Source organism: Rhamphochromis longiceps, linkage group LG20, assembly GCF_057381845.1.
Source record: "Rhamphochromis longiceps isolate RC_006_pf linkage group LG20, R_longiceps_female_GT1.1, whole genome shotgun sequence".
Classification (NCBI taxonomy): domain Eukaryota; kingdom Metazoa; phylum Chordata; class Actinopteri; order Cichliformes; family Cichlidae; genus Rhamphochromis; species Rhamphochromis longiceps.
This window is the reverse complement of record NC_140576.1, coordinates 1881773-1892555: the sequence shown is the minus strand read 5'-3', so window position 1 is coordinate 1892555 and position 10783 is coordinate 1881773.

Genomic DNA, 10783 nt, shown 5'->3' with positions numbered 1-10783 from the left:
TTCTGTCTTTTCTTACATTTCCTATTTTTGATGTAGTTAAATTAAAAGGCCAATAAAATCCAAAATGCTTAATAAATAATGCATTATCTGTTGTGACAGTAATGATTAGTTCTAGTGTTAATTGTAACATTAAAATAAACTCAATATAAATCGAGCTTACCCTCCTCTGTTGTTTGAGGGACATAAAAAGAGGTGAAGCCAAATGACTGAATAGAATATAATGCTGGTCAATTTGTGTGACACACACACACACACACACACACACACACACACACACACACACACACACACACACACACACACACACACACACACGCACGCACGGATGAGTGCTTTAATGAATCCTGTCATTACGATGGAGGAGACATGGCTAAACCCCTGTTATTCTGCATCTCATTTTCCTCCCTTTCATGGTACTCTCATACAACTCCACTGAATTGTAATTAATTTTCAATTAAGGACAGTAATTTAATTCATTCACTCAGTGAGGTTATATTTAGTACTCGTTTATGCTACAGAGCTGTCATAAAACATGTTTTTGCTCGAAGAACTTTGTTTCAGGTTCAAAAACTAAATAAAGATGGCATGTATATAACATGTACACGAAGGGGTGACAAGTTGAAGGAAAAAACATGTAAAGCACATTACTAAGATGCTGCTACCAAAGTCCTTGTGCATTGACTCTAAAACTCTGTCGAACTCTGCTGGAAGGATTAAATTGCGAACACATATCCCCTCATTTAGCTGTCCAACACCATGGACCAAAATCTCCCACAGTGTTCAGTTGGGTTAAGATCTGTTGACTATAGAGGCCACATCATTTCTACTTTCATGAAATTGTTCAGTGGCCTCTCGTGACCTATGGATGGAGGCAGTGTCTTCCTGGAAGAGATTCCTATTAGGATCGAAGTGCTTCGTCGCAGGATTAAGGGGATCACTCAGTATTGATTTGCATTCACCCTTCCCTCTGAGGGGATGGGTAGACCCAAACGATGTCAGAATAATGATCCCTATAATAGAGCCACCTTATTCCCTCTTTGTAGGGGTCACACATTCAAGATATTATTTTCCAAATCACATTTCTGTAGACCAGGACCTGCAGTTTTTGCATGACTAAGGTCACAAATGTGTATTTTGTAATAAGATGTTGATCCTTACTTACTTAGCACTTAGTTCCTCCTACGCCAGGCGGCGCATCGGGCAGCTAGTGATCTCCATCGATGTCAGTCAGCAGCGACTGCTTCAGCTTCGTCCCAGGCAATGTTGACAGTTCTCAGATCGTCCATGAATGTTCAACGCCATGTGGTCTTTGGTCGGCCTTGCTTTCGCTTGCCAGTGCGTGGACGTCATGCCATGGCAATCTTAGCTGGGCGATGAGGGGGCAGGCGTAAAATATGGCCCGCAAAGCGGAAGCGCCTTTCTGCAACAACATCAGCTAATGGGCGGGTGCCTGCTCTTCGTAGGACCTCCTCATTTGTTATTCGGTCCCGGTAGGAGATTCTCAGGATTCGCTGCAGGCCACGTTGTTGAAGCACGTTCAGGTGTTGAATAATTGCACTTGTTGAGCGCCAGGTTTCACTAGCGTAAAGTTCAGTAGGGAAGATGATAGAGTTCAGTAGTCTGATCTTGACCCTTACATTCAGGGAGGTCGAGTTCCAAATAGGTTGGAGACGTCGCAGGACACCAACTGCCTTCCCTACTCTGGCATCGACATCCCGATCAGAGACCCCATCATTCGAGATGATGCTGCCAAGATATGTAAAATTCTCCACCTCTTCAGCACGTTGTTGGTTGATCATGACAGGAATGCGGGCACGTGCATAGCCAACTCGGAGTACCTTGGTTTTTTTGGCGCTGATTCTTAATCCAACTTTCGTTGCCTCCCTCTGCAGGGAGGTATTGGAGGTCTTCCTGAGTCGAGCCCAGCAGGGCGATGTCATCTGCGAAGTCCAAGTCAGTGAGATTACGCGCTTCGTGCCAGGGCACACCGATGCCAGCTTGGTCAACTGATCGTCGCATGATGAAGTCAATTACCAACAGGAAGAGGAAAGGGAATAGCACGCATCCTTGTCGGACACCAGTATTGATCTTGAAGAAATCTGTGCCGCCGTCATCCGTCCGGACGCAGCAACGGGAGTTGGAGTAGAGACAACGAAAGGCATCTACAAACTGCTGAGGGACTCCATAGTGGCGTAGGATAGCCCATAGAGTCGGCCGGTGGACGCTGTCAAAAGCCTTCTCAAATTCAATGAAATTAATAGAAATCTTCCTTTGGTATTCAAGTTGTTGATCCACTGCAACCAAATTATAACCTGTCTGTTGTTGCTGACACTCTGATCAAGTCCTCAGTTTGCATTCTCAGTTACCTGGGTAAGAGGTTTACTTCAGTTTTTCCTTACAAATCACTTTGCTGTTTGAACTTACGAGAAACAGCCATCAAGTGTGTGCTGTATAACCATAATTTCTCGACATGCTGACTCCAGATGTCCCTTTATTCACTGTTCCTGTTGAAACAGTCTTTGTTACCGAACCTCCTGTCATCTAATCCCAATCAACTTCACAGTAGCTTAGATCATTTCGCTTTCCATTTTGATACAAATTCAAAATCAGCTATACAAAATCTGTCACATTTTATACGTATCACAGAACATGACTAGACACTCATTGCTTGATACTAATTGCAACATGCAGCAGGGGCTCAATATTCTAGTGCAGCGGCCCCCAACCTTTTTTGTGCCACGGACCGGTTTATGCCCGACAATATTTTCACGGCCGGCCTTTAAGGTGTCGCGGATAAATACAACAAAACAAAACTAGTACCGGTACCGAAAAAAGAAGATTTATTCATAACACACGTGAAAGACCCAGGAACACCGAGTTAACGATCAAAACGATAACAAAATAACGCTGAAAACCGATAAAAACCCTGAAAACCAGACATTTCACATTCAACTCTCGCGGCCCGGTACCAAACGACTCACGGACCGGTCCGAGGCGTGGGGGTTGGGGACCGCTGTTCTAGTGGTTTACACATTTGCATTACAAGCGAAACATCTCTGGTTCGATTCAGGGAGGAAGCACATAATCCCTTGTAGGTTGCATCTGGACCTTAAAAAAATGTTTGAAAAATCTGCCAACTCAGACATGTGGATCTCGCTGCTGTGGTGACCCTTTGTGAATAAGTGAGCAGATGAAAGTAGCTTTAATTGTATCATGCAGTGCACCTGTGTGGAAGCTTGTTTTTTCTCTCCCCTCATTTATTCCATTTTTGCTTTAATTTGTGACCCGTAGTGCCACATAAATGTTTTACTTCTTCTATAAAAAAAAAGAACCACTCACAATTATTTAGCTGGATTCACAGTATAGATGCATAAAATGACACCTGAAAGGAGCTGACAGAGTGCACAGCGAGAAGAACCTCACCACAGTAAAGCAGGCCACTGCTGTGGTGAACTTTAAATTGATATTACAGTCCTCAGGGCAAAATATAAATCTCACTGGTCTCTGCTGCTGCCGCTGTATTCTTCTTTTTTGTTCTCTTTTTTCATCCAAACTCCCGACTTACAGCTGACTCTCTAGTAACAAAAAAGAAAAAAGCAGTCGACAGTGCTATAGGATATATCAGGGAATAAATTGATGAAGTAGCTTCTCTAGGCTGCCCTGCTCCTTAGAGCTGATGAAGATAACAATCCGTAACAACATGGTGACTTGGAAAAGGCTGTGTGTGTGTGTGTGTGTGTGTGTGTGTGTGTGTGTGTGTGTGTGTGTGTGTGTGTGTGTGTGTGTGTGTGTGTGTGTGTGTGTGTGTGTAAGGTGGTGACTCAGGGAGAGATTTAGATGATGAATGAGTGACCTTGCCTAAAGAGCTACATGTCCCTCTAGTGTGGCTTGATGGAGAGGTTGCGCTGGGTCCTGCTGCGTATGTGTGTCTGCTGCTGTGTGTGCGCATATACGTGTGTATGTGCGCATCTGTACTTGTGTTTGTTTTTGCCCTGGTTGCGCACTTAACAAATGCACGTATTTTTGCATCTGTGAGCATTCGTCACATGTATAGCTGAGCAAATGTGATTTAACCACCAGGGAGAAGGAAACACAAGCATGCAGCACATTGACTTTCTAAAAATATTCACTTTCTCTTCAAGAGCGTTTCCAAATCTGTAGCAGATGTGAGATAAAAACATTGGCTTTATCCCGCATAAACAGGCTGTGTGGGCAACAAGGTGTCAATTTACTTGTGCGACTGCAACCATGAACTTGGTACCTGTGTGGGGCACATGCTCACACCTATATGCATGTTGTGTGTCGTGCATATGATCAGTTTTAACAACTGATATGAGACACCTCTCCTCCCCACTGAGTTTGCAGATGCCAGGTGGAGGAACAAGACGTTATTGCTTCATCCAAATGTCAGAGCACAGCATGTGCATCTGGTGTGTGTGTGTGAGACACCCAGAGATGCTGTAAGAAAATAATAATAAAAGAAAAAAAATCCAATAATATATTGATTCATTATTCTTGTTGGGTGGAGCATCTTTATAGATCCAACTCACTGGAAACCAAAACCTGGAATATTTTATGTATGTGTTTACTGACAAGCTCTGCTTTGGAAGACGAGTAGTGCTGCAGTGTGCCTTTATGATGCGTCAGTGCAGCACTTTCAGTTTTGTTTCTCTATTATTCATTACCCTTTGTCTGACGAATGTTTTAGTTAGTATCACATCGGCTTTGTTTCTGTGCTTTGATGAAGCAGAGCAGGCCAGTTCCCGACGACATGATGAATCACAATGGAAAATATTTTAGTTGGTCACCTTTAGGCTACTGCAGTGTGACAGCAAGACACAACTTACCAGTTCTGACATACACATTTTGCAGGCACATATGCACACCATACAAATTTCACACATAGGTTTAATCCAAGAATTACATTTGCTGTAGCAAATAAATAGTGAGGAAAATGCAATGAAATAAACAAGAACAATTTATACATAATCTTAAAGATGAAATTCAACTGTTGAAGCTTAACTTCAGCTAATCTGGACAGGGTGCGTTCTTTATATGTGTTGCAGTTTTTCCTGCAGTATTGGCTCCTGTCAGCTCAAGTGGAATCCCAGAATGAGACATGCTGTACTTAACTTGAACATTTTGCTAACCAGATTGGTTTACCTCCTCACCTTTCCATAGTATTGGGCAAGGTTTGTGTTTGCAAGGACCAAAGTTCAAATACCCCGCATATCTAACCTCATCCATCGGTGACACTGGTTGTAGTCAACATTCAGTGTCTTTTTTTGTACTATTGCCAGCAAATGTGGGATTTAAATATTTTAAATGATTTGAATTTAATTCTGTATTATTTACATTTTACACGGCGTCCCAACTTTTTGGAAAAAGAGGGTTGTAGCTTCATTTTTCAACATGTTGTAGTTGAGTCAAAAATCCTGGTCATTGGCTACAGCATCAACTTTTTCTACTGTTTTGGCAGTGAGCGATGAAGAAGAAGAGCTTGTATCTTCCTTTATCTGTGTGGATATGATGAAGTCCTCAAAATGAAATAAATACTTATTACATTGTTCTCTTTGTCACCTCACTTAGAGCTAGCCATACACTCACGCACAAACATCAGCGAAATCAGGATACCTCATTTGCTCTTATAGAGAGAGATGGGCAGTAAAATGCACTACAAGTAACGTGTTACTGTAATCTGATTACTTTTTCAAGTAATGAGTAAAGTAAGGGATTATTATTGCAAAAAAGTAATTAGATTACTGTTACTCCCCATAAGCAAACTGCGTTACTAAACCGATTTTTTTTTGAGAGTGTCTCATGACAATGGCATACGAGCATTAGGGATGGGTACTGGTATCGGTTCTGACATAAACGGTAGTAACCAGACCGAAAAGCAGCGCACATTTCGGTGCTTTATTTTTCCTGAGATGTCACACACTTTAGATTCTAGCCAATCATTTTACCTTTGCGAGCGTAGTAGGCGGGTCCAGGTACGTACGTTCTTTTAGAGCAGAGCTACAGATTAGAAATGCCCAAGGCGAAGCGGTCAAATTCTGGCTGTACTTCACAGCAAAATATGCAAACTCAGCAGCAACAAGTGCTTTAAGCTGATACTGTGATACTGTGCAAAGGAGGTAACACCTCGAATCCAATGAAACACCTGGCGACGCATAGCGTTTTTTTAAAAGCCGAGAAATGCGCCGTATTTGATAGCTTGCTGCGAGACCTCACATCGTTCACATCTACTGCGGGTGTGGTGCCTGTTATCGGACCCGGAGTTTGCAACATCCCCCAAGAACCCGAAGAGGAGAGTCCTGGCCCCTAGCCCTGCCAGTGTAGCAGAAATGATGAGGATGATGATGGCAGCAGCAGCCGTTCTTCTCTCGGTCAGTAGCTTAATGATGTTCGTGTGTAATTTACGTTGAGTAGGCTAACCACGTTATTACATTAATGCAGGTAAGGTGAACAAGCAAACATCATCATAGCTACATGCGGCTGTCTTCTTGTTTGATGGCAGATGCTCCCTTCACCCTGGCCAAAAAGGCTAAAATGACCATAGAAAAAGTGGAAAACAGTTAAACATGAGAGGTTTTTGGACAAAGTTTGTGTTTTTTCCCATTGTTTAAGCACTGCTTCCAGCCAAGAGTGATACCATATATGCCCCATAGCTGCAGAAAAGGCTAACATTGTTATCTTTTTACAAAAAAACAAACAAACAGCTGAACATGAGAGGTTTTTGGACAAAGTTTAAGCACCGGCAAACCTCCACCTGCCACTCCTGGTAAACAGGTGAAAATCGATTTAAGAGCAACAGGACTTAGCGCCGCTGAATCTTTGATTTTTTGGATTTTTTGCTGTGTTTTACTTGCATCTATTTGAAAGAGGGCGTGTAAACACTATTTTATTTTATATGCTGGAATATGCAGAAAATAGGCTTAAATGTTAAACAAGTCTCTTCAAGTCAAAGACAGTTGCATATAATTTAATTTTTGCGTGATGCAATGTTAAAAGATTGAAACTAATAAAACAATTCTTTAAAAGAAACTTTTTCATTTGATCCAATTTTATATGATGGATTTTGCAGAAAAATAGAATTGGGCTCAAAGATCTATCGCTTTATTACGTATTCAGGTTGTACATCATGTTTTTAAAAATAACTAAGTAATTAGTAACTAATTACTTTTGAAATTAAGTAACCAATAAGGTAAAGGGATTACTTTCTTCGAGAAGTAATCAGTAATTAGTAACTAATTACTATTTTCAAGTAACTTGACCAACAGTGCTTATGAATATGCTGAATATGTTATGACAATCTCATTTTGTTCTGATTTATGCAATCTGTTTCCTTTTGTACTATGTACATACTTTTACTTGATATTTATTTAATTTTAGTTTTACTTTTAATCTGACTTTTCTGCTTTGTTTCTGCCTTGTTGGCTTGCTTGCAATACTATTTAAACTTTTCCATTTACAACACTTAGAACAACAACATTCTGAGTGATTTGCAGTGTAGAGTGCAAAGAACTGCTGGGAGCTCTGCCAGCGGGGAGCTGTATAGTTGTCTAGTAAGGAGATGGCGAGAGTTTGGACAAGGAACTGTGCTTTTGTGAGAAATGGATCAATAGATGTTGTACAGAGCAAATTGACAGGATGGCACTTTGGCTGTGATGTTGGTCATATGAGGCTTAAGAACAGCAAGGATGTGTCATGGTGAGGGAACAATAGCAAGTTTTACAAAGGAGCAAAAAAGCATTCTTTATATAAGCTTCCAGTTACTGCAGATTTGTTGAATGCACACACATAATGCAAACCTCCCATTACACCCCATCCCAAAGGTGCTCTGCTGGATTGAGATTTTGTGTCTGTGGAGTCCATTCGGATACAGTGAACTCACGGCCAAATACAAGAAAACAGTTGGACATTATTCGAGCTTTGGGACATGGCACGCTATCCTGCTGGAAGCAGCCATGGGTACATTCATGAACAGACAGACGTGGCCAGCAAAAATATAAAAGTAGGCTGTGATGTTTAAAGGATGCTCATTTAGTACTAACATGTTTAAAGTCTGCTAACAAATGTCCTGGGCAGCATCACACCACCAACAGCTGAACCTAGGCAGGATGGGTCCATGCTTTCAAGTTGTTCACACCCAATTTTGACCCAACCATCTGCTGCAGCAAAAATCGAAACTCATCAGACCAGGCTTGAGCCTGTGTGAACTGAAGACTCAGTTTCCTGTTCTTATCTTACATGAGTTTCATCCAGTGTGGTCTTCTGCTGCTATCTGCTTCAAGGCTCAACATGTTAAAGTGTTCCCTAATAAAGTGTAGTGTTGAGTGAGTGTATAGTGACATAGTGGCCACTTCTGCATTTTCTCACTTCAGCATATTTATCACAATTAACATTGGATCAAATTAAGATCATATTAGGAAATGGGAAATTGGCTACTTTCATGACTACGTGCTACAGGTATATAAGTCCAGGAGACACAATGTATCTACAGCATAAACATTTACAAATTCAGGCAACAAAAAGGTTTTTTTCTATTTCTTTTTCTTATAGGAAAGCTTCCCTTGAGCAGGAATACCCCAGAAACATTCTTTGTGCGGGAAATTTGAGAATGCCCTGTTGTTGTTTTTTTTTGTTTTTTTGCCTGTCGGTTTGGCTCTTCTGCCATCAGAATTATTGTCTAAAGGCGGAGAAAGATGCCCAACGGATTTACTTTGCCAAATGGACCATCCCAGCCTTGCCGTATTGGTCTATTTGATTCACCTTTTGTTTATTTAAATTTATTTTCACTTGCTAAATACGGGACAGACTTGACTGGGGAAAAGAAAGGGGAGAAAGAAAGAGGGAAAGAAAACCAGCGGGAAGAGGGACGGGGATAAAGGGCAAAAAACAAAAACCAACAAAATAAGCAGACAAGAAATACATCTATCAATCACCTGGATCAGAAGAGAAAACAAGCAGAAGAAAAAGAGAGGAATAGAATAAACAACATCATCACGATGATCTATGGGAATATGACAGTAAATACTAAATATTAAACATTATTGTGCAGCACTTAAGATCGACAGCGCACAGTGTGCTTTGAGGTAGGAGCCAAAAAGGGTGTAGTTTGTGTGTGTGAGCACCCGTGTGTACACCTGTTGGTTAACAGCCCACAGTTAGTAAAGAATGGAGAATGAAGTCGGCCTGAGCTCAGCTCAGAAGAGTCCATCAGTGACTTCCAGGAGTGCGGTCTAAAATGAGCTACCCTGAAGCCAGACTGCTGGAGCACTTGAGAGTACAGGTCTTTATGCAAATGAAGCAGAGTCAGATTCAAGCACAAGCAATGCTCAAAGCCAAAGATGGTGCAACTACTTTTCTCATCTACCTTGCTCGTTGAGGGTTTAAATTTAATACCACTCCTCTATCTTCGTTTATCAGATAATCAGCCATCAGCGCACTTTTAAGTGTGTTATAAATTTTTTTATTGGTCCCCTTCTGGGAAATTAGCTCTTAGCCAATAGTATAACTTGATAGTCACATCTTTAGCCACAATAATATTGACTAATATGCTCTGATCTCCAGCAAATGCTATTTTTTAGAGTCATAATAACAGTAATTACCACAAGCAATTTTCTTAATGTTTTATCAGTTAAATCAAGTGAGTCAGAGAAATGCAATGAATAGTATTTGGTAGAAAATTATTACTTTGAGGACATGTGTAGAATTTGACCAACTCCTAGCTGCATTATTCTTTATTATTCAGGCGCGTTCATTTCGTTAATACTGTGATGCGCCTTGTGTGTGTGTGTATTTTGTGTTGTGTGTAACAGTAAGCAAACGTGTGTGTGTGTGTGTGTGTGTGTGTGTGTGTGTGTGTGTGTGTGTGTGTGTGTGTGTGTGTGTGTGTGCCCACATGTATGCGTGTGTTTCAAACCTGCTAATGTGCATGTAAAGTATTCATAGAATGGTGCGCTAGTAGAGGTTTGACATTGTTGCTGCCTCTGCTGGAGATAAGCCATTAATAGGGCTGTTACTGGAGGTCAGTGGGGTTCTTCACACACACACAGACCACATTACATGCTAGAGGCTGCACATTACCTACAGCTTACAGAGGTCCACAGGTTAATACCATGAAATAGAGACTCAAATTTAGAGGCACCTCACTGGCTACACACTAATGTGTTAACCCCTACAGAGTGTGATAATTACTTAATGTGATGTACCGGTTATGATCATTGTGTCATGTTGAGAAACGGGAGGAACTCATGTAGCTGTACTGAACTGGAGTTCAAAACAATGCAGCTTTTAGTGTGATGGTCCTGAAAGGCAATCATGGAGGTACACTTAGGTGTAAATGTATCCAAAAAAACACAACTAGAAAAAAAGACAGTCATCTTTTTATTGTGAATTTAAGTGACCTGGATGAATCCAGATATGCAGATTTTCTAGGGCTGGATGCCTGACATCCCTCTCACTTACAGCAGTGACTATCATGCTTCAGTTCGTTGTCTTTGGTGCTGATTGTACTGTGCATGTGCTTTGTTAGAAACACATAAATGAGTAATAAAGTTAGCTGCTCCCCTAATGAGTCTCTGACAGATGAACTTTAACTCCGCCATCTTGAACTACAGCTGATGATGGTAGTTTTGTTCTGCAGGGCCACTCTAGCCAGCTGCCACACAAATTCAATGAGAGAACGACCTGGCCAGTAGAACAAGATTTTCAAAGCAGTAAATTAATGGCAGTAAATTAATGGCAGATAACTTTGTTCTCTCAGATAAAGGTCTTC